The sequence below is a fragment of the Sus scrofa genome, chromosome 9 (assembly GCF_054392235.1).
Source record: "Sus scrofa isolate SSC_HxYL_T2T_F1_AM1 chromosome 9, Sscrofa_HxYL_maternal_Yorkshire_Landrace_v2.0, whole genome shotgun sequence".
Classification (NCBI taxonomy): Eukaryota; Metazoa; Chordata; class Mammalia; order Artiodactyla; family Suidae; genus Sus; species Sus scrofa.
The window spans coordinates 37,424,931-37,450,248 of record NC_139391.1 but is presented as its reverse complement, the minus strand read 5'-3'; the positions used below and the strand labels follow the sequence as shown (position 1 = coordinate 37,450,248).

The following is a 25,318-nucleotide window of genomic DNA, read 5'->3' as shown; positions in this document are numbered from 1 at the left end:
AGGGACAAAGGGATGCAAGATGAACAAGGAGAAAGCAGGACAGAGTTACGCAATTTACCCTTTCACAATTTCACAAAATATCATCTGAGGAAGAAGGCCAGCAATGGGGTAGAAAATGCAGCTGCAGTCTCTGCTGATGTGGATCTTGGCAGAAGCCGAGCAAGAAACTCACCTTGAGGGAACCCAGTTCTCCGCTCAGGGAGATGGGGCATGGCTGGACATCTGCAGGAAGATGTCTCAGTGATGCCCATTCACCCATCCTCTGCCACTACCTCCTCTTCAGAGGCCAAAGCAAAAGTTCTGCAACGGCAACATTCCCATCCCAAACCCCATACAAACGGTCCTTTGCCCTATAGAAAGCAGAAGGCACGTGACCTCTGCTTCAGGATGTCCCCCCTTCCCACACCCCCACCACACCAGCCCATCCTGCCCAGGCTCAGGGCAGGCGGGAGATAATTATTAGAAGGGTAGATGTGCCTCCCCTCCTGACAAACCGAGGCAACATTTTCACACTGGTGAGTAGCAAAAAGCAGCAGGAATAACGAGACAATGAAATGGATTCTCTTTCTATAAATAAACACGGAAATCTGTTCTGGGACCACAAAGTCGTAAAGGTGCAATAGACACACCAGGTTCCCCTTTATTCATCGGGAAAGCCTTGGCATTACATAGGACTGTTTGGTACTGGAACAGAAGATTTTTCAATTTCAAGTCTCTCTTAAATGTGAGTTAATATTAACCCTGGAACAATTCAGGGAAGTACACTCTAGTCCAGGGCATGGAAGAAGAGCTTACTAAGCCTTTTTAATTTTCATAAACAACTTTTTTAGACCCACTCTATGAGTACTTTATTTTAAAATTTAACAGAGTCCTTGAGTGTGGTAGTCCAACCTACTCATATCTGATATACCGAACTCTGCCTTTAGCTTTAAATCTGGCCCCCAAACACCTTATGATTTTGGTGAAGCCAAAATTGTCAGGTGGCTTGTCTTGTATGACAGACAAAACTACCCAATGATAAAATGGGTCAGTTGCAACCCTGACCAATAACTCAACTTGGTCTTGCCAGTTATGCTAGATCTGCAGACTCTGGCAGCCCCATCCACCAGGTTTTTCTTCTCTTTTTCTCTTCTTTTTATATATTTTATTTTTAAAGTTCCTTATTCATAAATACACATTTAAAATTAAAAGCACAAGCATATCATACAACACATATTGGGTTTTTTATTTTGTTTTGCAACCTTGCTCCCCTTTTCCCTTATGGCTCCACCCAAATCATGACCTCCTTCCCAAAACAGAAGTCTTCTGGTTAAAAACCAAACATGTGTTCTTCCATATTTTTCCCTGTGCACGTATAACATTGTACAAATGCACACACATATCCTTATATAAACACATTCAAATATAAGAGATATGGCATTGTTTGTTTTACAAAAATGGAATTGTATTTTAAATGCTTTTACGCACCTTGCTTTTCTCAGGACAAACCAAGTCATGGATATCCCTCCAGTTAGGCAATGGAGTTTTTTTTTTGGCTACACCTGCAGCATGCAGATGTGCTAGGGCCAGGTATCAAACCCAATCCACAGCAACAATCCAAGCCACTGTAGTGACAACTCTAGATCTTTAACCTGCTGAGCCACTAGGGAACTCCCAGGCAGTGGAGTTACAGTTTTATTTTTTGGTTTTGGTTTTTAAATACCTATATAAGATATCGTGTATGGATGAAAATACAACATTGATAAAACCACTCCCCTCCCAACAAAATTTAGGTTTTTTTCCATGTGTAAATCTGTATTACTTGGGGTTATCCAAAGACCTAAGACCAATAGAAAATATATAGGCATTCCCACAGTGGTGCAGTGGGTTAAGGATCCAGTGATGGCTCAGGTCGCTGCTGAGGCACGAGTTCAGTCCATGGCCCAGTACATAGGGTTAAAGGATCTGGCATTGCTGCAGCTGTGACCCATGCTGCAGGTTGCAGATGCACTTGCAGCTGTGGCTCTGATTCAATCCCTGGCCTGGGAACTTCCACATGCCATGGGTGAAGCCAAAAAAAAAAAAAAAAAAAAAGGATATATACATATATATAGCATATAGAGAGAGAGACAGAGACAGAGAGACAGAGAGAGATTTATTATAAGGAATTGGTTTATGTACCTAGGGATGCTAAGAAGTCCCGAGATCTTCCAGCTTCTCTGGAAGCTAGAGACCCAGAAAAGCCAGTGGTGTAAATTCCAGCTCAAAAGTCAGTGAGCTCAAGAGTGAAGAGGAGTTTTCAAGTCTGAAAGCAGAAAAAAAAAAACAAATTTTCCTTAAGGATGTCCAGTAAAGAAGAGTTAGCTCTTACTCTCAGGACGGTCAGCCTTTTTCTTCTATTTGTATTCAAGTGATTGGATCAAGTCCACCCACACTGGGGAGAGCAGTATACTTTACTCAGCTTACTAATTCACATCTTAACCTCTTCCAGGAGATCAGCCAAGACGATGGAGTAGAAAGACCCTGAGCTCACCTCTTCACATGAAAAGACCAAAATCACAACTATTTGCAGAGCAAGCATCAATGAAAAAGACTGAAACCTACTGGAAAAGATCTTCTACAAATAAAGACACAAAGAAGGGACTACAATGAGATGGACAGGAGGGGCAGACCTGTGACATAATCAGGGCCCATATTCCCAGGCTGGCAAATCTCAAATTGGAGAATAATTATATTGCAGAAGTTCTCACACAGGCATGAGAGTTCTGAGCCCTATGTTGTGCTCCACCACCCAGAATCCTAAACCAGAAAGATGCATCCCCAGAGTACATGGCTTGAGAGGCCAATAAGGCTTAATTTTAAGAGTCCCAAAGGACTGAGAGAAAGAGAGACTTTACTCTTAAAGGGTGCACATAAAATCTCACATGCTTGGGGACCCAGGGCACAAGCAATAATTTGATCAGAGCTTGGGTCATACCTACCTGCCAGTCTAGGGAAGTTTTCCCAGAGAGATGGGGGGCAGCTACAGCTCACCCTGGGGACATAGACATTGGTTGTAGCCAATCTGGGGAGCTACTTCTACTGTGTGAACACTGATGCTAGAGGGTACCATTGGAAAATCCTCCCTCTAGCTCTTTAGAGTCAAGAGTTGGCCCTACCCAAGGCCTGTTGGCACGAGAGATGGACAACTCAGTCTCACCCAACTCAGTCTGCCTAAAGATTTTCTGAGTTCACATCCACATCTAGACATGCCTCTCAACATGGCACTGCACACCAGAGGGCCAGGACCCAGCTGCATGCACCAGTGGGAAGGTACCTGCCCCTCCCATCAGGAAGCCTAAACAAGCCTAACCAGGGGGCAGACACCAAGAGCAAGAAAATATAATCATGCAGCTTGCAGAACGAGCTCACAAATACAGGTCAGAACTTACCCTTCAGACTAGCTAGTCCCTGGCCCTTGGGGGCAAATGGAAATCAAAAGAAAGCCAAAGCAGTAATACTTACCTCATACAAAACAGACTTTAAAATAAAGACATTACAAGAGACAGAGAAGACACTACACCGATGATCAAGGGATTAATCCAAGAAGAAGATATAATAATTGTAAATATACATATATATATATATATATATACACACACACACCCACAAAATAGGAGTACCTCAGTATATAAAGGAAATATTAATTTGCATAAAAGGAGAAATTGACAGTAACACCATAATAGTTGGGGACTTTAACACCCCACCTATATCAATGGACAGATCATCCAAATAGAAAATCAATAAGGAAAAACAAGTCTTAAATGACACATTAGGCAAGATGGACTTAACTGATGTATATAGAGCATTCTATCTGAAAGCAGCAGAATACACATTCTTTTCAATTGCACATGGAACATTCTCCAGGATAGATCACATACTGAGCCACAAAACAAGCCTCAGTATTTTTAAGAAAATTGAAATCATGTTAAGCATCTTTTCCAACCACAATGCTGTGGATCTAGAGATCAACTACAAGAAAAAAAACTGCAAAAAATACAAACATGTGGAAGCTAAACAATATACTACTAAACAACCAATGGATCATTGAAGAAATCAAAGAGAAAATTAAAAAAAAAAATACCTAAAGATGAATGACAATGAAAACCTCATGATCTAAAACCTATGGGACCTCATGATCTAAAACCTATGGGACTACAAAAGGCAGTCCTAAGAGGAAAGTTTATAGTGATACAAGCTTACCTCAAGAAACAAGAAAAAAAAACTCAAACAATGTACCCTTACACTAGAGACAGAAGGACAAACAAAACCCACAGTTAGTAGAAGGAATAAATCATGAAGATCAGAGCAGAAATAAGTAAAATAGAGAATAAAACAGGAAAAAAACAGTGAAACTAAAAACTGCTTCTTGATAAACCTTTAGTAGACTCAAGAAAAAGGGAAGAGGGTCCAAATCAATACAATCAGAAATAAAAAAGGGCAACCAACACTATGGAAATATAAAGGATCACAAGAGACTACATGCTAATAAAATGCACACCCTAGAAGAAAGGGGCATACTCTTAGAAAAGTAAAACCTCCCAAGACTGAACAGGCAGAAACAGAAAATATGAAAAAACCAGTTACCAGTAATGATATTGAAACTTTATTCAAAAAACTCCTAAACAAAAGTCCAAGACCAGATGCTTCACAGCTCAATTCTACCAAACATTTAGAGAAGAGTTAACACCTACCCTCTTCAAACCATTCCAAATATTGCAGAGGAAAGAACACTATGAGGCCAGGATCACCGTGATACAAAAAAACAGACAAAGATGGCACAAAAAAAAGAAAATTATAGGCAAGTATCACTGATGAACACAAATGCAAAAATTCTTAACAAAATACCAGCAAACCAATTCCAACAACACATTAAAAGATTCATACAACATGATCAAGTGGGATTTATCCCAGCGATGCAAGAATTTTTCAATATTCTCAAATCAGCCAATGTGATATGCCACATTAACAAAGTGAAGGATAAAAATCATATGATCAGTTCAATAGATGCAGAAAAAGCTTTCAACAAAATTCAATATCTATTGACAATAAAAATTCTCCACAAAGTGGATATAAATGGAATATACCTCAACATAATAAAAACTACATATGACAAACCCACAGTTAAAATCATATTTGACAGTGAAGATCTGAAAGCATTTCCTCTAATATCAGGAACAAAACAAGAATGCTCACTCTTATCACTTTTATTAAACACAGTTTTGGAAGTTCTAACCACAGCAATTAGACCAAAAAAAAAAAATGGAAAAGAAGAAGTAAAACTGTCACTGTTTGCAGATGTCATGATAGTACACAAAAGAAATCGTAAAGATACCACCAGAAAACTACCAGAGCTCATCAGTGAATTCGGTAAAGTTTCAGGATGAAAAATTAATACACAGAAATCTGTTGTTTTTATATATACTAACAATGAATTATCAGAAAGAGAAATTAAGGAAACAATCCCATTTACCATCCCATCAATAGAATAAAATATTTAAGAATAAACCTACCTAAAGAGGTAAAAGACTTATACTTGAACAACTATGAGATAGCGGTTCTTTCTTCTGATGAAAGAAACTGAAAATGACATAAGCAAATGGAAAGATACACCATGGTCTTAGATTAGAAAAATTGATATTGTTAAAATGACCATACTACCCAAGACAATCTATATCAATTTACTACAGATTAAATTCAATCTATATCAATTTACCATTGCCATTTTTCAGAAAACCAGAACAAATCATTTTAAAGTTTGTACGGAAACACAAAAGAGCCTGAATAGCCAGAGTGATCCTGATGAGAAAAAAAAAAGAAAAAAGCAGAGCTAGAGGAATCAGGATCCCTGGCTTCAAAATATACTACAAAGTATAGTATACAGTAATCAAACAGTATTGTACTGGCACAAAAAAGGAAATAAAGATCGATGAAACAGGAGAGCTCAGAATTAAACCCACATATTTAGGGTCTTAATCTACGACAATGGAGGCAAGAATATACAATGGAGAAAAACAGTCTCTTCAGTAAGTGATGCTGGGAAAACTGGACAGTTCATGTAAAAGAATGAATTAGAATATTCTTTAACACCTTATATAAAGATAAACTAAACTCATTATGGATTAAGGACCTAAAAAAGCTTACAACCCAATTTAAATATGAGCAGAAGACTTGAATAGACATTTCTTTAAAGAAGACACACAGACGGCCAAGCAGCACATGAAAAGATACTCAAAACTGCTAACCATTAGGCATATATAAACCAATACCATAATGAGATATCATCTTACATATGTCAGAACGGTTATCATCAAAAAGAATACAAATAACAAATGTTGGCAAAGATGCAGAGAAAAGGGAAGCCTCATACACTGTTAATGGGAATGTAAGTTAGTGCAACCTCTGTGAAAAAGTGTGGAGGTTCCTCGAAAAACTAAAAACAGGAGTTCCCACTGTGGCTCAGTGGGTTATGAACTCGACTAGTATCCATGAGGATGTGGGTTTGATCCCTGGCCTCACTCAGTGGGTTAAGGATCCAGCATTGCTGTGAGCTGCAGCGTAAGTCACAGATGCAGCTCATATCTGGCATTGCTACGGCTGTGGAAGAGGCCTATAGCTGCAGCTCTGATTCAAAACTAGCCTGGGAACTTCCATATGCCACAGGTGTGGCCCAGAAAAAAAAAAAAAAAAAAAAAGGAAAAAAAAACTAAAAATAGATATTTGCCATCTACAGAAATGTGGATGGATTTGGAGGGTATTATGCTAAGTAAAATAAACCAGACAAACACAAATACTATATAATATGACTTATATGTGGAATCTAAAAATTTTATTTAATGAATGTATATAACAAAACAGAAACATAGAAAACACAGACACAGAAAACAAACTAGGAAGAGGGAAGGAGGAGGGGCTGTGTGGGGTAGGGAACTAAGAGGTAAAAACTATTATGTGTAAAGTAAATATGCTACAGGAATATAGTGAACAACACAAGGAATGTAGCCAATACTTTCATAACAACTCTAAATGGAGCACGACCTTTAAAAAAAGCCTCGTCCAAAAGCATCCTCACAGACAAACCCAGAATAATATCTGTCCAAATATCTGGGCACTACATAGCCTAGGCAAGTAGACACATAAAATTGTCTATCACAATTTCTTTACATAGCAGTTTTTTCGTTTTGTTTTTTGATACAGGATAAAGTGCCAGTCCTGTGACTACTGAACTAAAAGGAAAATGTAGTGTTAATTTTAATGGTTTTAATAATTTGCTTTCCACAAAGACTATAAAAAGTTATATTTTTCCAGCATTGTATAAGAAAACTCTTTTTTTCTTCCTATCCTTACTAGCAATGGGGATGACTGCCCTTTTAAATTTCAGCCATTTTGGGAGTTTCCATTGTGGCTCAGTGGTTAACGAATTCAACTAGGAACCACGACGTTGCGGGTTCAATCCCTGGCCTTGCTCAGTGGGTTGAGGATCCGGCATTGCAGTGAGCTGTGGTGTGGGTTGCAGACACGGCTCGGATCTGGCATTGCTGTGGCTCTGGTATAGACCGGAGGCTACAGCTCTGATTGGATCCCTAGCCTGGGAACCTCCATGTGCTGTGGGAGCGGCTGTAGAAAAGGCAAAAAGACAGAAAAAATAAATAAATAAATGTCAGCCATTCTGTATCACACTGTTACTTAAAATTGGATTCTCTGAACAGCAATGACTTTTTAATACTTTCTCAGGAAAATTTTGCTATTTGGGTTGTTGTTCTGCATATTTCCTATGCATATAATTTGCCCATTTTTCTACTGGGTAATCTGCTCCTTTTTGACAATTTGTAAGAATTGTTTGTACATTATTTGATGTATGGTTATTAATTCTATTTCTTCATTGATTTTCTCCTATGGTATCATGTACTTGTTTTTATGTCATTATGTTTGGTGAAATCTCTTTTTTGTTTTGTTTTCATAGCTTGGCAATTCTTGGGCTTGGTCAAGATCTCCCTGCCATTATATTATACAAGTGAGGTCCCAAATTTTTGTGCAAGATTTGCACTATTGTGCATACGAAAGTAATCCAATTTTGCTTTCCTCTAGTTTGAGAACCAGGGATCCCAAGACCATATTATTAAATCCAACTGAATTAAACTGTCACTTCTTGAATATATTAAATTTGCACATAAATCACACTCTACTTCTGGATTATCTATTCTGTTCCAAGAATCTCTTTGTCTACTTAGTTCCAGTAATCTGTTGATGTAACCTCACTGCCTTAAAAGTGGGTGGTGATATCTGCTGGGGAATGTCTCCTCTCCATTTTTCTTTTATATAAAATATAGTCTTAAAAAAAAAAGATCCAGGATCAAGACAGCAGAGGAGTAGGATCTAGAGCTCACCTTCTCCCATAAACACATTTAAAAAACTACATGTAGAATAATTCACACAGAACATCTACTGAACTCTAAGGAGAGACCACAGACTTCAAGTAAAGGGCAAAAAAAGCTCCATGTAATGGAGTAGAACCAAAGGAAATATGAGAGATAATGAGAGAGAGAGAGAGAGAGAGAGAGAGAGAGAGAGAGAAGGAGTCAGGATGGGACCAGCACTCCTGAGAGGGAGCAGTGAAAGAGGAAAGGAATCAACACCCTGGGAGGCCACCTAACTGACTGGGAGATCAGCCAAGACAGAGAAGGAGCCTCAAAGCCTTGGAAAAAAGCACAACAGGCAGCCTGAGGAGGGCAAAGCAGAGAGAGAGCTACCTACACAAACTATCGGTACCACCATCCCCAGACACCATGGCCTGAGACACTCAAGCGGGGGTCTTGGGCTGAGACTTGGGCTTCTGAGGTCAGTTACATGGAGAGGGCAGGAGCTGGCTGTGTGAAGACAGCCTGGGGGGCCAGAAAGTGCAGCCCAGGGAGTGCAGGAGGAGGCCTGGGCCCACCAGAGAAGCAAGGTGCCATTGCTGGGGAGTGGGGGGGGGGGGGGCGGTAAGCAGAACAGCCACAGGAAATTTTTTCTCTGTGCATGTGTGGCGTCTCAGGCAGCAGGGTGTCTCCAGCATGGGCAACAGTGGTGGGTACAAACTGCCACAGCCATCTTGGACTCTGGATAGGCACAGCCCACCACCACTGAGAGTCCTGAGACCAAGCACTGCCTGCCACCCCAGTAACCCCAGGGGTCGCTACCACAGAGGACCCTACAACCAAGCACTGCCTTTTGCCCCCTCAACTCTGGGAAGGCACATGCCCTGAAGCTGCTGCTGTCTAGAGCCTGTGGTACTGTCCCCACTTCCCTGCAACCAGGTCCCATGAGTTGCCACCACTGCCAAGAGCCCTGTGACCAGGTGCAGCCTGAAGGAACCACCCATTGCTTCCACCTCCCTGGAAATACAAGCAGACCACACACCTGCGCACCCACTATGAAAGAGGTAATAGCCTGCACACACTGGGGAAAGAGATAGCAAGTATCCAAACCAAAACCAGCCCTCATGCCAAAAATATATTAAACTCCCACAAGCTACCCAGGGATATCCCCAGATATAAATAGCCCTCCAAAACTACAGTAGATAATTGTTTTCCCTAAACTCACAGAGTTAGAAAAATATAAGCAAAATGAAGAAGCACAGGAACCATTCCCAGGCAAAAAGAACAGGAGAATTCCCCTGAAGCAGCAGATAAGGAAACAGACCTCTGCAGTGTAATAGACACCATGAGTTTTCGAACATGAGTTCAAAAAGGAAGTAATGAAAATACTAAAGGAATTAAGAACAGCTATCAGCAGTAACACAGATTACTTTAAAAATGAACTAGAAACTATAAGGAAGAGCCAAGAAAAATTAGAAAATTCATTTGCAGAGATACAAACTGAGTTAAAGGCATTGAAGAGCAAAATGAATAATGCAGAGGAATGAATAAGTGACTTGGAAGATAGAATAATGGAAATCACTCAATCAGGACAGCAGACAGCCAAATGAAAAAAAAAATGAAAGCAATATAAGAGATCTATGGGATAATATAAAGCAAGCCAATCTATGCATAATAGGGATCCCAGCAGGAGAAGAATGACTAAAGGGGATTGAAAATGCATTTGAAGGAGTTCCCATTGTGGTTCGGTGGGCTAAGGATGCAATGTAGTCTCTATAAGGATGTGGGTTCAATTCCTGACCTCATTCAGTGGGTTAAGGGTCTGGTGTTGCTGCAGATGTGGCACAGGCCTCAGCCGTAGCTTTGATTCAACCTCTAGCCTCAGAACTTCCATATGCTGCATGTGCCGCCACAGAAAGAAAAAAAAAAAAAAAAGAAATCATATTTGAAGAAATCAAAATGTTGAAAATTTCCCAAACTAAAGAAGGAAACAGGAGTTCCCGTCGTGGCGCAGTGGTTAACGAATCCGACTAGGAACCATGAGGTTGCGGGTTCGGTCCCTGCCCTTGCTCAGTGGGTTAACGATCCGGCGTTGCCGTGAGCTGTGGTGTAGGTTGCAGACGCGGCTCGGATCCCGCGTTGCTGTGGCTCTGGCGTAGGCCGGTGGCTACAGCTCCGATTCAACCCCTAGCCTGGGAACCTCCATATGCTGCGGGAGCGGCCCAAGAAATAGCAACAACAACAACAACAAAAGACAAAAAGACAAAAAAAAAAAAAAAAAAAAAAAAAAAAAAAAGAAGGAAACAGATATCCAAATAGAAGAGGCACAGAAAGTCCCAAACAAGATGAACCCAAATAGACCTACACCAAGACATATCATAACAAAAATTTAGAGATAAAAGATCTGAAAGGCAGCAAGAGAAAAAACAAAGAGTTAATTACAAGGGAACCACCATGAGACTATCAGCTATTTCTCTACAGAAATGCTACAGGCCAAAAGTGAGTGGCAAGATATATTCAAAGTTCTAAGAGGGAAAAAATTGCAAACTAGAATATTCTATCCAGCAAGATTATCATTTAAAATAGAAGGAGAAATGAAGACTTTCTCAAACAAAAACTAAAAGAATACAGCAATACTATACCTATCCTAAAAGAAATATTAAAAGGTCTCCTCCAAAAAGGAAAGAAGTAAGAAGACATGGGATGGAGGGACTCACAACTGGAAAATAGCATTTAAATAGCATTGAAATTAGCCAGTATAAAGATCAAAAAGGAAAAAAGAAAACTACTTCTAAAAGTGATGATAAAACACATGAAATCACAAAAGGATAAACATGAAGATGTAAAAAATGACATCAAAATCATAAAATGTGGAGAAAGAGTCAGTAAATGTAGACTTTTTTTAGAATGTGTTTGGGCCTATATGACTATCACTCTAAAGCAGTAGATATAGGAAGGGGTTAACATACTTGAAAAACAGAGCAACCACAAATCATAACCAAATACATTCATAAAAACCAAAAAGAAGAGGACATGACCATGATGAAAGGAAATCATCCAACCAAAAAAGAAAAAGAAAGGAACAAAGGAGAAACATAGAATCAACTGGAAAACAAAGTTTAAAATGGCAATAAATACATCTGTATCAATAATTTCTTATCACTGCAACAGGATAGAAAATTCAGAAATAAACCCAAGGACCATGGTCAAATAATCTATGACAAAGGAGACAAGAACATATAGTGGAGAAAAGAAAGTCTCTTCAATAAGCAGTGCTGGGAAAAGTGGACAGCTACGTGTAAAAAAATGAAATCAGAACATTCTCATACACAAAAATAAACTCAAAATGGATTAGAGATCTAAACAGAAGGTCAGATACTATAAAACTCCTAGAGGAAAACATAGAAAGAACACTTTTTGATATAAATCATGGCAGTATCTTGTTTGATCCTCCTCCCAGAATAACGACAGTTAAAAAAAAAAAAAATGGGACCTAATTAAACCTAAAAGCCTTTTCACAGCAAGGAAAGCCATTTTAAAAAATGAAAAGACAACACAACAGAATAGGAGAAAAATCTTTCCAAAGGATGCAATTAACAAGGGCTTAATCTCCAAAATATAGAAACAACACATACAATTCAGGTACAACAATAACAAAAACCAACCCATGAGATCTTGCTGTGTAGCACTGGGAACTATGCCTAGTAACTTATGATGGAGCATGATAATGTGAGAAAAAAGAATGTATCCAAGTATGTATAACTGGGCCACCGCACTGTACAGCAGAAAAAAAATAATAATAATGTATTGCAGAAATAAAAAATAAACAAATGCTTATGCAAACATCAAAAACAAAAAAACCAACCCAATCCAAAAATGGGCAGAAGACCTATATATTTCTCCAAAGGAGAGATACTCACAGGCAATAGGTACATGAAAAAATTCTCAACATCACAAAGTATTAGAGAAAATGCAAATCAAAAATACAATGAGATACCACCTCACACTAGTCAGAATGGCTCTCATTAATAAGATTTGTTATTCTACAAATAACAAATTCTGGAGAGGGTGTAGAGAAAAGGAAAACCTCCTACACTGTTGGTGGGAATCTAAATTGGTACAACCACTATGGAAAACAGTATGGAGGTTTCTCAGAAAACTAAATACGGAACTACCATATGATCCAGCAATCCCACTCCCAGGCATAAATCCAGGCAAAGCTACAATTCAAAAAGATACATGCACCCTTATGTTCACTGCAGCACTTTTCACAGTTGCCAAGACATCGAAACAATCTAAATGTCCATCAACAGATGAATGGATTAGGAAGACATGGTACATGTGTACAACAGAATACGACTCAGCTATAAAAAAAGAACAAAACAATGCCATTTGCAGCAACATGGATACAACCAGAGATTCTAAGTGAAGTCAGTCAAAAAGAGAAAGACAAATACCATATGATATCACTCATATCCACGGCATATGGAAGTTTCCAGGTTAGGGGTCAAATTGGAGCTGCAGCTTCAGGCCTACGCCACAGCCACATTAACATGCCAGAACCAAGGCATACCTGCAACCTACACTGCAGCTTGCAGCAACACCAAATCCTTCATCCACTGAGTGAGGCCTCGGATAAAACCTACATTCTCATGGATATGAGTCAGGATCTTAACCCACTGAGCCACAATGGGAACTCCTATTTTCTTTTTTAATTTGCAGGTGTAATGAATTCCATTGGTAGATATCTTATTTCTACCTACTCTTGCATTCCTAAAATAAATCTTACTAGGCACAGTATAGTGTTCATTTAAAACTTCACTGGATTCCATTTGCTATTTATTTTCATTTTTGTCTCAATATTCATGTGAGATTAGTTTATACTTTTAAATTTCTAATTATACCTCCTTTATTAGAGTTAAGTACTAAAATTTGGTTGAATTCATGAAGTGAATTTGGTTTTCCTACTTTAATATGGCCTAAAAGAGTTTAAATAACATTGCAAAAATCTTTCTTTAAAAATTAGATAAATCTGAGTCATGAACCCATTTGGTCTTGGGGCCTGTTTTCACTGGGTAATCTTTCATCAAGTTTCGGTCCCTCCTCTGCTCTGTACACTGTCGCCCCAGGGCTGGAAACGGCTTCATCCATCAGCTACAGACAGAAAGAGCAAGGTTCTCTGCTCAATAGTGTTTCCTTTTCCACTTCACCTTCTTCCGGGTTAGTTCCTTTGCTATTTGCGTCCTTTTCAAGTATTTTGCTGAGAATAGGGAATGTGAGTATAATACTCCAGAGTACTACATACCTTTAAATCACTTTTTTTTTTTTTTTCCTGCTTTGACAGGTGAATGATATCCTGGCTGGGAATAGGATTCTTGTGTATTCCTATAGATTTTGTTCCAATATCCATTAGCTGCCAGATGAGAAGTGTGATGTCAGTCCTACTATAGGCCCTTGTAAATAACACGTTCTTCTTGTCTAAAATAAAAACTTATAGGATTTTATCTTTATTCTTAGAGTTCAGGAATTTTTTTTTTAAGGGCATATATTGGGTCTCACTTTTCTCATCAATCTGATCTGGAACTTCTTTTGTCCCTTCAATATATGGAGTCAGGTCTTTCTAAAATTATTCTTTATCAATAGAGACAGGATTAAGATGATGGAATAGAAGGACTAGAGCTCAACTTCTCTCCTAAAAACAACAAAATTCACAATTAAAGACTGAGCAATCTCCACCCAAATGGACTGGAAACCTTAAAAAAGATACCCTACTCCAGAAGAAAAAGAGGAAGCCACATCAAGAGGTAGGAGGGGCGATTTCATGATATAAACAACCCCATACTTCCCAGGTGGGAAGCTCCACAGACTGAAAACTAATGGTTCACAGAGACTCACCTACAGGAGTAAGAGTTCTGAGCCCCACATCAAACCCTCACGTGTGGGGATCTGGCACTGGGAGAAAGAGCCCTTGGAGCATCTGGCATTGAAGGCCAGTGGGGCTTGTGCGCAGGAGCTCCACAGGACTGGGGGAAATGGAGACCCCATTCTTAAAAGGCGCACACAGACTTTCACGTGCACTGGGTCCCAGGGCAAAGCAAAGTCGCCAAGGGAATCTGGGTCAAACCTGACTGCAGTTCTTGGAGGACATCCTGGGAAAACAGGGGTGAATGTGGCTTGTTGTGAGGGAAGGACATTGAAAGCAAAGTTCTCGGGAATATTCAGCATCTGCCTTTCTCTGGAGGTGGCCATTTTGGGAAAACCTGGCCCCACCCATCAGTCAGCACTGAGAAGCCCCAGGGCAAACAACAATCCAGGTGGGAGCAAAGCCCCACCCCTCAGTAAATAGGCTACCTAAAGACTCCTCAGGCACACAGCTGCCTCATCCAAAGACTAAGCCTCACCCCCCAGAAGGATTAGAATCAGCTCCACCTACCAGTGGGCAGGCATCAGCCCCTCCCATCAGGAAGCCTACAGCAAGCCCCCAGACTGACTTCAGCCACAAGGGGGGCAGACACCAAAAGTAAGAGAGGCTACAACCCTATTATCTATAAAAAGGTCACTACACCAAAAACCTATAAAAATGAAAAGATAGAGAACTATAACGCAGATGAGGGAGAAAGGAAAAACCCCAGAAAAACAGCTAAGTGATCAGGAGATTCTTAGCCTCCAGAAAAAAGATTTTAGATTGTTGATGCTGAAGATGATGCAAGACATTGGAAATAAACTGGAAGCAAAGATGGATAACTTACAGCAAACATTGACCAAAGAGATACAAGGTATAAAACTTAAACAAGAAGAGATGCAAAATAACAATTACTGAAATAAAAAATTCACTAGAAGCAGCTAACAGCAGAATACAGGAGGCAGAAGAACAAATAAGCAAGGTGGAGGACAGATTAGTGGAAATTACGGATGCAGAACAGAAAAGAGAAAAAAGATTGAAAACAAATGAAGAGAGTCTCAGAGAACTCTGGGACAAGGTTAAAGGTACCAACATCTGTATTATAGGGACGCCAGGAGGAGAAGATAGAGAAAAGGGGACAGGAAAAATATTCTCAGAGTTAATAGCTGAAAACTTTCCTAACATGGGAAAGGAACCACTCACTCAAATCCAGGAAGCACAACAAGTACCATATAAAATAATCCCGGAGTTCCCGTCGTGGTGCAGTGGTTAACGAATCCGACTAGGAACCATGAAGTTGCAGGTTCGGTCCCTGCCCTTGCTCAGTGGGTTAACGATCCGGCGTTGCAGTGAGCTGTGGTATAGGTTGCAGACGCGGCTCGGATCCCGCGTTGCTGTGCCTCTGGCGTAGGCCGGTGGCTACAGCTCCGATTCAACCCCTAGCCTGGGAACCTCCATATGCCATGGTAGCGGCCCAAGAAATAGCAACAACAACAACAACAAAAGACAAAAAAATAAAATAAAATAAAATAATCCCAAGGAGGAATACACTGAGACACATATTAATCAAACTAACCAAAATTAAAGACAAAGAGAAAATCTTGAAAGCAGCTAGGGAAAAGAAACAAGTAGCATACAAGGGAACCCCAACAAGATTATCAGCAGATTTTTCAGTAGAAACTCTGCAGGCCACAAGGGAGTGGCATGATATACTTCACATGATGAAAGGAAAAAACCTCCAACCAAGATTACTTTACCCAGCAAGGCTCTCATTCAGATTTGAAGGAGAAATCAAAACCTTCACAGATAAGCAAAAGCTGAGAAAATTCAGCAACACTAAACCAGCCTTACAACAAACACTAAAGGAACCTCTCTAGGCAGAAAAGAAAAGACAGCAACAGGAAACAAAAATTCCACAAATGACAAGGCTCACCAGTAAAGATATATATACAGTAAAGATACAAAATCCATGCACAATTATACCACCGAAATCAGAAATCATGAGAAGAGGTGGGTACAAATGCAGGACACTGCAGATGAACTTGCAATTAAGAGAACAACTTAAAACAATCCCATATACATACAGACTCATATCAAAACTTCAGAATAACCGCAAACCAAAAATCTACAATTGATACACAAACAAGGAATCTCTGGAGAAGAAATATATCTCATAGTAAATAAGTGCATAATCCACCATAAAGGGGGTCATTTGACATCATTCTTGGAATGCTGAAGTCTTCTTACTTCTGATTTCCTCTCCATCAAAGAATTTATGGTAATTATAATTAAATAATGCAACTGTACAATTAAATAATACAGTTCTACAACTGTATTATTCATAACCATTTCTCTCCATGGTAAAATGTAAGGTCTATAATGTCTTGTTTATCACATCACCTAGAATGGTGTAATGCCTATATTGAAGAATCAATGAGATATAACAAATTGTGAGGACATATTTATATAGTTACATTGTTTTTTAACCAATTTATGCATTTTATATTTTGCTTATTTTCAGAGGGTGTATTATTTTTGCTATTCTTATGAGTTAAGTTATTCTTTTTATTATGCTACATAAATTACTTAATGGTATATAAGGCCTTCTTTATAAATTTTAGTTGCATAATATAACAATTTTAATATAATGCTAATTTTTAAAGAAAAATTGAAATGTAATAGGTAATACTAAATAGTAAGGATGAAAGCCATACAAAATGGGATAAAGTATAGAATAAATTTCCTATTTGTCTCAGCATATTTTTCATTCCACTTCTCCAGAGGGAGTCAATCTGTTTTTTAAGATCCATGATATAATAATCTGTGTAAATGTAACTGTGTTTAAATGTATGTATTTTATTCTGTAAAAAAAAATTTTTTTTAATTTAAAAAAATGTTTAAAAAGGACAAAAGACAAAAAAATCAAAATAAATAAAATTATCTTTTATCATGTGTTTAATTATTGCCCTTCCTTCTGCTATTTCTTTTTTTCTTTCTATAAACCTTACTACTTGCAAGTTAGTATCCTGGTTTCACCCTCCCAGTCTCCTTTTTTTGGGGGGAGGGGCTGTGCCCAAGGGATGCAGAAATTCCCAGGCCAGGGGTGGAACCCCCACTACAGCAGTGACAATGCCAGATCCTTAACCCAGTAGGCCACCAGGGAACTCCTCGGTCTCTTTTTTATTTCCTATGTTTTTTATCTCCTTATGATTTTACTCTGTGCTTTAGTCTTCCAAGCCACCAAAGTGGGTCTCAATAGTGATCATTAACTTTCAGTTACACCTATAAAATTACTTTATGAGGATTTTTTTTCGACTAGAAATTCTGTTTGTACTACACTTAAATCTCTTTAAGTTCTCTTATACTACACTTAAATCTCTTTAAGTTCTCTTATATCTCTGCCTATTTCCTAGAGCAACTCCATTTTGCTAAGATTGTGTTCTGTTAGTTTGACCCATCTTTCTCTCTTTAGATTCAGGGATCTCTCTCCTGCATGTTCTTTCTCTCTAGGGGCTCAGTGGGGATCAGGTCTAGTTGGTGGTAGACAGAAAGAGATCTCTTCCTCCAAGGCTAGCAGTACAAAAGCAGGCCCTCCTGAGGCTGCAGAGGGAAAGTATCTGGCACTCCATCACCCTCAGTGGAGCGCTGCCTTCAGCCCACCCCCTTAGCTCTTTCTTGGCCTCTCAGGCACCAGAAGGATGAGAATTACCCAGAAGGCTGATGCCATTATTCTTTCTTGGGATTCTGAGACCTCACTGGGCCAAGCCCTTCACAAAAGTGCTTTCCAATCTCCACAAACTGATGGTTGTCTCAGAACTCTTGCCAAACCTGTGCCTACTTCTGGCACAGAATTCCTGTCTAAGTTCTCTCCTTCCACACTGCCTCCAGCCCCACCTGAACTGAGCACTCATTGACTCCAGCCACCATTTAGTTCCAGAGATGCAGATAAATTGCAATTGGTGGGGTGATGAAACTAACCCACTTACAGGTTAATAAAAACAGAAAGACCTAAAAAATACTTCATGTGTCTCTCCTCCTCCCCTCAACCTAGTTCCAACTAGAAAATCATGAGTACCTGCTACGCCTGCCTCCTGGGGGTGGGGGGGGGAGGGCAAACCAATTTCAGAAACACTTTAAATGATATTTTTCATTTCTGCAAGGCCTGCCCTGATTCTGTGGAGGCCCACAGCATGTGGGTCAATTCTTATGTTCGCCACTGTGTTCATTAAACACAGCAAACTGGGCCGAGAGGTGGATCCAAAGGCAAGGAGACGTGCCCCCTCCCTCCCATCCAGGGCCCCCTTGTCTTCATTTAATACAGCTACAATGTCAAGAAAACTAAATATTACAAAGCAATAATCCTGTGTGAGCACTAAGTTAGGAAATGAAGAAAAATATCACTGGCTCATGCTCTAATAAAGCAGAGCTATTGAAACAGCTGAGAATTTATGGCAAACTCCCCTCCGAGGAGCCAAAGGACCATTCAGTTTCTCTGTTCCCTTTTAGCAGCGATTGAAGTGTGCGCGTGCTGCCTGGAGCAGCTTCAAATCTCAGCCCAGCTCACATCAAATCAAGCACATGGGGAAATCACAGGATCCAAAGGCCCTGTGAGGATCGGTGGGTGGCAGGATAAAGCGGGCATGGGCCAGAGCCAGGCAGTGTCCGCCTGGACCCCAAGGCGGGCTATAAAAGGAGGAGGATGCTCTGGCCTAGAAGCTGCCTAGGTCGCCTCACCTGAAGTCGGAGGCCAACATGCTGGCCTCACAGCACTTTCCAAAAGTGAAACGAAGCTTTTCAATCAAGCCACACAGAAGCCAAGTGATGGAGCTTATCTTATCTTCCTAACCCCGAGGTGTTTGGGCTTGACTTTCCAGGTCCATGCTTCTGCTCCATTCAAGCCTGGCAAGTCTCAGAAAATACATTTGTTCACACCTCCATCTATTTTTATAGTCCCCATTAGCAACAGAGGCATCAGAGTGATTAAGCCCGTGTTACTATTAACAGTCTCTCAATGATTTATGACAGTGCAAACAGAAGGAACATCTTACGGGTGTAGTTAACTGGATACATTAACTTATAAGTAATAAATTCAAATCAACCCTGGTTCAAAAAAAGAAAAACAAGAATAAAAGGCTCAAATATTTAGGAAAGTGTAGCTTTTTCTTCTGATTTTCTTCTTCTCTTCTTTTGTTTGTTTTTCCTTCCAAATGCCTTCTCTAGTTCCTTTGCAGGATATAAAGAGATTTTCCTTCACTAGAGCTCAGCTATTGCGGGAGGTGTCAGCTTTAACTTATTGTCCTCCCAGTAATAATAAGGGAGTCTTATCTCCAAAAGGCAAAAAGTGGCTGAGAAATTCTGGAATCATCATTAATCCCATAAATTGGCAACCAAGGGTAGTGGTTCAGAAATAGGCTTCCTTCCAGAGTCACAGCTACTTGGGTTCTAACCCCGTTCCTCCACTTGGTCACCTGAACTAGTTTCTCAAACAATTTCTTCAACTTCTTTTAGCTTCAGTTTCTGTGGATTTAGAACAAGAGGATGTTCTAGAGCTCACCCGTGAGGACCGCACTAAGTAAACGTGTTCCGAAGAAGACTCTACCCAGGGTCTGGTGGCAGCAAGTAGTCAATAATTTAACTTTTTGTTAATAAAATATCATGTACTTCTGTACGAAAATGTCTACCTTTTCTTCAATGAAAATAAAATGCTAATGTGACCAAAGCTGGGGTTATAAATCTGGAAGCTGCTACTTCCAGATGGGTGATCCCACACCTGGCTGCTCATCAGAATTTTCTGATGAACTTAAAATGCAGATGCCTCTGTCCCAGTGAATCAGAGCCTCCTGGAGGAGGGGTCATGGCAAGAAGCTGTATCTATTAAAATCATCCCAGGTAATCTTGATGAGTAATTGCATATGGAAACCACCACAGCTTAGTCAATCAAGGCCAAAGAAAACTTAGTCCTATGTATCCAAAGCAAAAGCTAATATAAATTCATCTCAATTTAATTTCAAAGAGTATCTCTGAGTTCCCTTTAAAAAAAGAAACTATTTTAGAAAATGTTTTGTATGTGTATATAAATATGACAAAAAATATATAATTACATAAGGGAACAATATTCACAGAAGAAAAACACACATGGAAGCCAGCGAAACTATACTTTGCCATAAACGAGCTTCATAAAACACAGACACATTGTTATGATGAACAATTAAAACAAACCGTCCTTTAGTTTTTGTTATAATTGGTTAAAATTCAGTAAAAAGTCCTGAGGACTACTGACATTATCTCATGACCAGGTGGCCCAGAAAAGCCTCCACAGGCTGGTGGCTACAGCTCCGATTTGACCCCTAGCCTGGGAACCTCCATATGCCACGGGTGTGGCCCTAAAAGGACAAAAAAAAAAAAAAAAAAAAAAGCCTCCACGAATTTGTAGAACATCTCCCAAGAGGGTGGTGTATATGGGAGGTGTTTGTGGATCCAAGCTTCCTTCATAATTATCCCTTAAGGATGGTTCTTTCCTGCCAGTGCTGCCCACCCAGAAGCCCAAGGAAAAAACTGGGGACCAACTTAACTCTTATTTTCCCTTCACCTGTCTCATCCAGGCTATTCCACCTTCTAGCCCCTTTTCTATTGTCTCCCTCCACATGACCACCACTGACCCAGAAGAACCTTCGCCCTCCCAAGCCAGCTATTCCATTGGCCCTGTCAGATAGGGCTCTGCTCGGGGCCAGGACCCTGACAAGGAAAGACACAAGAGGCTAAGGCTGGAGAAGGCATCGATGGGACAGGCAGCTACAAAGGTCTCTGGGCCTGACTGGAGGTCCCGAAAAGAGGTCTATGAAGACCATGCTGGTCAGGAGGACCCTGTACTTTTTATTGGACAAGCCAGGATAAGGGAAGGCACCATCCCTAAGGTCAAGGCCCCTAGCAAGAGGCTCCAAAAATTCTTATCCCCAGAATAAGAGAAAATGTACTATAGGTTAGATCTACAGGCAAGATCTGAGACACAGCCGGTAGGGGTTTGAACTCTATCACTACGATATTATCTGAGACAAATTATTTAATCTCTCTGAACCTCAGATTCTCTATTCAAAAAATGGGAAGAATAATGTCCATTCTATGGGGCTACTATGAGAATTAGATTTAAAAGTGACTCTCAGGCAATAATCTGTCAATAAAGTCTAGCTAGTACCCTTATCAATAAGTGTATATATGTGTGTGTGTGTTTGAGTATTAAAAAGAAATTGAAAAGATATATATTTGAAAGATAACCACCCTTCATAGTTACATAATTCTCAATTTTTTGAGTTTCAATATTTTATAAATTTCCCACTAGCTTAAAAGTCTCCGATTCTCCATGCTTTTCTTCAACACACAGTCTGAATGCAATGCCATTTTGATGGCAGCAGGGCATGGGGGGAGGGGATATGTGGAAAATAGAGGAGATGGGTGGGGAAATATATTAAAAGTGAATGATGGTTAAAGCCTTATTACAACCTAACCACCATCAATGGTCTTGGCCAAAGGAAAGAGTATATATTCAAATGTAAGATGCCATCAGGCTCAGCCATACAATCTACCTAGTTTTAGGACCGCCATCTTGCAACGTGTGAGAAAAGTATCATCTCAAATAAACAGCACTTGGGTAAATAAAGCTGGCTGCTGTAACAAAACCCCCAAAATCTCAGTGGCATAATACCATAATAGCTTATTTGTTCCTTCATCATAATTTCATAATCTAGGGACCATGCAGCCATGAAGGGACCCAGATTCCTTCCATCTGGTGGCCCTGCCCTCCTTTAAATGTTCACCGTCCTCTCCAGTCCACTGGTGAACAAAGAGCGAAGACTGTAAGTGGCAGGTGTTTGTGGACCGTATCATTTCCACTCACATTCCACTGGCTTGAACTCAGTTATGGGCCCCACCCCCACCAACCCCGCCAGCAACCTCACAGCCATGGAGGCTGGGACATACAGTCCAGGCATGGCCCAGGAGGAAGAGGCACAAACATGGGTGAGCCTTGTTTGTCTCTGGGATCCTCCTGAGGCAGACATCGCCGTCTGGAAATGAAAGTCATTGTGCATTTTTTTCAAAGACTTGCAAATCTTTTTCTTTTTTTTTTAAGATCTTCTCTTTTGCTGATTTTAGGAGCCACTGGATAATCAAGTCTTAGTGTCACTACAAGTAGCTCCTTTCTTTTTTTAAATGTTCTGCGTCCACCCTACCTATCAGAAGTCACCCAGGCCACAAGGACAACCTGGTCAGGACCTTGCCTGAATTTTCAACCAAGATCCCTCATAAGGCAGGGCTACCAGACTGGGTCAGAGTCTGGTGGGTGGAAGTCTGAGGAGAGAGGGGCAGAGGTTTGTCCCAGGTTCTAAGGGACAGCCACTGAGAAGCTTTCAGAGCATCACCCAGAGAACTGGGGCTCCTCTGCCAGGTGGATGTCCACCTCTCTGCCTGAATGGCCAGCTCATTGGCTTCTCAGGCCTGTCCTGAGAGAACATTGCCTCCTTCCCGGCTAATCACTAACCATGTCACAGATGATACTGATAATAAATGATTGTTAAAATCTGGTTTTAGTCTCAGGTCCCGCAATTAGCAGCTTTCCAAGGTTTTTCCCCATGTAAGATTCACAATAACCTTCTGGGTGGGTTCTACTACTACCCCAGCCCAGAGCTAGGAGCTCAGGTTTGGTAATTCAGCGACCTAAGCCAGCCCCCAGCTAAGGGTCTGCCTGCACACCCAAGAGGAAGTCGCTACAAGGGGCCCAAGCAAATCCACTCTGGGGCGTCTGGGTTCTTCTCCCTGAGCAGTCGGAAGAACTGGCCCTAAACTCCTCAGGTGGAAAGCGCTCACTCACTTTCACTCCGCTTTTTCTTCATCATGGCCATTGTCCACACGCCACCAGCTCCCTCCTAGCCCATGCACAGGAGGCCTTCACTGCACCTTTCCGTGGTTCTTGCTCAATCCCTACTTAACACTGCTCCCTACTCACCTGGGGGCAGAAGACGCCCTGGTGATGGTTCCAGCAACACACAGCCATCTCCCCCTAGACGCCTCCGTGGTGAGAAAGGTTTGTGCTGGCGAATCCCAGAGGCTGGAGAAAGCACAGGGTCAGGGCGGTGGAGAAACCTCTTTGTTCCATCGCGACGACCACGTGATGCTTTACGTAAAGGTCCCATGATTTTGAAAGCAAAGGGGAGTGGGGAGGAGCGGGCACAGAGCCAGCCAGGCCTTGGCAAGTCCTGGAGCAGGGTGTTCAGCCTCGGGGTACCCAGCGCATTCTTGAGATGACCAGCGGGTGCGGAGGCCCAGGGACCTGCCTGTGGAAAGGGGGATGGGAAGCAAGGCCCGTGCAAGCCTTCCGAGCATGCGCCCAGCCCAGCCGCTTTGCAGGGCGGGAAGCCTGACAAGTGTTTTGAGTTCAAGACAAAAGAGATTAATGAGGGCCCTCCACTAGTTGTTGCACAGCGGAAACAAATCAAACGAGTATACACGAGGATGCAGGTTCAATCCCTGGCCTCACTCAGTGGGTTAAGGATCTGGCATTGTCGTGAGCTGCCAGTGTAAGTCGCAGAAGCTGCTCGGACCCACGTGGCTGTAGCTGTGGTGAAGGCCTGGCAGCTGCAGCTCCAATTTGACCCCTAGCCAGGGAACTTACATATGCCACTAATGTGGTCCTAAAAAAAAAAAAAAAAAAAGAGAGAGAGAGAGAGAGATTTATTTTTCCGTTTTGTTAATGAGTGACTCCCAGAGGCAGGTCACAGTGTCCCCATCCTCCCAGCCTGAGCCAAGCGGGTAAGTGCTTTGGCATGACCTTGTTAGGATCCCCATTGAACACGCTCTGTACACTTAGTACCTAATGCGGAACTCAGTGCAGACAGATGCTTAGAAATTACTTTTAAATGAGCACTTTACAGATGACCTCTCTTCTCTCTCTGCAAGCCCGTGCTGAAATAAAGGCGACGGTGATAACGATAATACACAACAACCTTCTTATAGCACTGTTTGTTCCACTGAGGCTCCATCCTGGATCCTGTCCAAAGGGATTTGATTATTAAAATACCCAAAATACACGTTATAAGGTGGTTGCACCAAATAAAAACAACTGCGAAACATCAGTTTAAGAAAAAATTAAATGCCTCGCTATTTTTCCATCCCTCAGGACTTAGAAGGGGGAGGCAGCAGAGTGGGGTGGGCGGGGAGGGGTGCAGGGGGGAGAGAGGAGGCAGGCCATACTTTCTAACTCTCCCAGTGGTTTAGCTGAGTGTGGACGAGGCACAAGAGAGGGAATCCTATTTCCCTAGTTCACTTAAGCAGCCTCTTGTAGCTCTCCCAAGTCTCCAAAACACTCAGCCTTGATAGAGATGTTGAGACTAGACACCCACCCCCACATCCCTTTATTCCTTCAGTATGAATTATTGCTTTTAGGGTACCAGGCATTCTGCTGTACCAAGGGATACAACAGTGAAAACGATCGGCATGAACTTGCCTGCAGGAGCTCCCAGTCCAGTAAGAGAGGCAGACAGGCAGGAATAGCATCAGGGTCTAAGTAGGGAATTATATTATCTAACACCCACCATAAGAGATACCTTGTTAGCCTCATCTCACATTTGAGCCCAGCTTTCCACCTGAGAGCTTCCCACAGCTGTACCCTGATATCTGCTTGATACCCTCACTCTCTGTGCCAGAGATTCTCTGCAGCTTCTGTACGGGTACCAGCAGGACCCACTGGCCACTCACACAGTACAACCTGGAAAAACAGGAGCAGTTATGCCCCATAGGGCTTTGACAATGGAAGCCATGAGCCTGTGCTTCCTCTTTGGTCCCTTGGGCAGATAATTCTGAAGTAGAGTCTATATGGCTCATTGTGAGTTAAATTGTGTCACCCAAAAAGATGTTAAAGTCCTAACCTTTAGTACCGTGTATGTGACCTTACTTGGAAATAGGGTCTCTGCAGACAATCATGTTAATAGGGTCATTAGGGTGGGCTTGACCTAACATGACTGGTGTCCTTATAAAATAGGGACACTTGGAC

At 41.2% G+C, this 25,318-nt stretch overlaps 1 protein-coding gene across 14 annotated transcripts in view; it reads right to left on the bottom strand.

The window, feature by feature from the left end:
• Window positions 1-23,679, bottom strand: part of LOC100511522 (uncharacterized) — a 680,138-nt gene extending 656,459 nt beyond the window's left edge. For 7 of the 14 annotated variants that reach the window (XR_014815194.1, XR_014815196.1, XR_014815198.1 and 4 more), the window contains exon 1: window positions 23,276-23,605. The gene's annotated coding sequence lies outside the window, so the exon portion shown is untranslated. Of the gene's footprint in view, window positions 1-23,275 lie in introns of all 14 variants that reach the window. The other 7 variants (XR_014815191.1, XR_014815193.1, XR_014815195.1 and 4 more) reach the window with 2 other exon arrangements.
• Window positions 23,680-25,318: the final 1,639 nt, after the last annotated feature.